This window comes from Arvicola amphibius, chromosome 1, assembly GCF_903992535.2.
Source record: "Arvicola amphibius chromosome 1, mArvAmp1.2, whole genome shotgun sequence".
Lineage (NCBI taxonomy): Eukaryota > Metazoa > Chordata > Mammalia > Rodentia > Cricetidae > Arvicola > Arvicola amphibius.
The window spans coordinates 183,747,850-183,750,751 of NC_052047.1; positions in this window are offsets into that span (position 1 = coordinate 183,747,850).

The window sequence follows — 2,902 nt, forward strand, 5'->3', positions numbered from 1 at the left end:
TCTCCACTTGGCGATTCTGGCTTACTGATTAACTGGACTGTAAACAGGCTTCCAGAAACAGCACTTTATAACCCTTTGATTCCCAGGAGCTTTTGAAAGACTCGGCAAGTGCTTGTTACAACTTAGAAATGGAGCAATCCGTCCCCTCCCCGCCCCCCGCCCCCCGCCCCACCCTTGCGCCCTATTCTTGAAGCACCATTCTGTCTTGTCCTCCATACTCAAAGATCTTAAAGGTAAGGAAAAACAACTTGAGAAAATGAGACACCTGCTTGAAGCAAACAACTGGAAATCACATCTTTGACAATGTATCTGTAATTAGTAAATGATTTGTACACAACACTAGCAAGACTAGCAAGACAGTCCTACTTCAACAGGGAGAAAGGAAGAGAGCTCAGGAAATTAGAATAATAATTAGCAGATGAGATTGCATCAAGCAGAGAAGTGTCTGCATAGCCAAGAGTACAGCCTACAGAACATGAGAAAATGTTTGCCAGATAGTAACCCAATAGGGAATTAATATCCAGAACTTAAGGAACTTGGAAGATGAAACCCATGCTGAAGTGCACTGACACACGTCTGTAATCCTAGCACACAGAAGCTGGAGGACTGCTGGTCTATGTAGTAACTTCCAGGCCAGCCAGTGCTATCTGATCAGACCTTGTCTCAAAAAACCTAAATAGTTAGGTTAACAGTTAAGAGCAAAGGCTACTTTCCATAGAACCCAGGTTTGGGTTCTACACCCACATGGTAGTTCATAACCGCCTGTAACTCCAGTTCCAGGGGACCTGACAGCCTTCTTTGGCCTCTACAGGAACCTGACATCCCTCTCTGGCCTCCACAGGGACCTGACAGCCTCCTCTGGCCTCCATAGGCACTAGTCATGAATATGGCAAACAGATAGGCATGCTGGCAAAGCACCCATACACACAGAACTTAAACAGCTGTGTCTTAGTTAGGGTTTTTATTGCTGTGAGGAGATACCATGTCCTCTCTGACTCTTATAAAGGAAAAACATTTCATTGGTGTGGCTTACATTTTCAGAGGTTTAGTCCATTATCATCATGGTGTGACATAGTGGCCTGCAAGCAGACATGGTGGTGGAGAAATAGCTGAGAGTCCTACATTTTTTTTAAGATGAAGATTTATTTATTTAATATGTGAACAGTGTTCTGCCTGCGAGTATCCCTGCAGGCCAGAAAAAGGCACCAGATCTCATTACAGATGGTTGTGAGATGCCATGTGATTGCTGGGAATTGAACTCGGGACCCCTGGAAGAGTAGCCAGTGCTCTTAACCTCTGAGGCATCTCTCCAGCCCCAAGTCCTACATCTTGACTCAAGGCAACAGGAAGTAGTTTAAGATACTGAGTGTGTCTTGAGCACATATGAGACCTCAAAGCCTACCTCCACAGTGACACACTTCCTCCAACAAGGCCATACCTACTTCAATAACGCCACACCTCCTAATAGTGCCACTCCCTATGAGCTTATAGGGACCCATTACATTCAAACCACAATAAACAGCAACAGCAAAAATTAAACAAAAGAACAAACACCCCAATAAATGAGTAAAGAAGCTGACTAGACACTTTTCAAATCAAGATGTTAACATCTTTAATCATCAGGAAAATGAAAACAAGATTGAAGGTCTGTTCCACTCCAGTCGGAATGACTAATAGCCAGGAAACGGTAAATACCGGTGATGGCACAGAGAAATATAAGCCAATCCCCAGCCATTATGGAAACAAGTATGTGTGTTTCTACCAAGGAACTTCTACAACTCAAAACACCTTCAGTAATACAGCAGGATACAAAATTAACTTAAAAAATCAGTAGCTTTCCTTTACACAGATGATAAAGGGGCTGAGAAAGAAATTAGAGAAACATCACCCTTCACAATAACCACAAATAACATAAAGTATCTTGGAGTAACTCTAACCAAACAAGAAGACATAAGAAAATGGAAAGATCTTTCATGTTCTTTGGTAGGTAGTATTAGTATAGTAAAAATGGCAATCTTACCAAAAGCAATTTACAGATCCAATGTAACGCCCATCAAAATCCCAGCAAAATTCTTTACAGACCTTAAAAGCACAATACTCAACTTCATATGGAAAAGCAAAAAATCCAGGATAGCCAAAACAATCCTTTACAACAAAGGAACTTCTGGAGGCATCACAATCCCTGACTTCAAGTTCCAGAGCTACAGTACTGAGAACTGCCTGCTATTGGCATAAAACAGACAGGAGGACCAATGGAACTGAATCAAAGACCCAAATATCAATCCACACACCTACAAACACCTAATTTTTGACACAGAAGCAAAAAATATAAATAAAAAAGAAAGCATATTCAACAAATGGTACTGGCATAACTGGATATCAACATGTAGAAGAATGAAAATAGATTCATATCTATTTCCATACACAAAACTCAAGTCCAAATGGATCAAAGACCTCAATATAAAATCAACCACACTGAACCTCACAGAAGAGAAAGTGGGAAGTACACTTGAACACATTGGTACAGGAGACTACTTCTTAAATATAGCCCCCAGTAGCACAGACACTGAGAGCAACAATTAATAAATGGGACCTCCTGAAACTGAGAAGCTTCTGTAAAGCAAAGGACGTGGTCAACAAGACAAAACAACAGCCTACAGAATGGGAACAGATCTTCACCAACTCCACATGGGACAGAGGATTGATCTCCAAGACATATAAAGAATTCAATTGGTCATGAAAAGAACAAATAATCCAATTTAAAAAATGAGGTACAGACCTAAACAGAGAACTCTCAACAGATGAATCTAAATGGTGGAAAGACTCAACATCCTTAGCCATCAGAGAAATGTAAATCAAAACAACTCTGAAATTCCATCTTATACCTGTAAGAATGACCAAG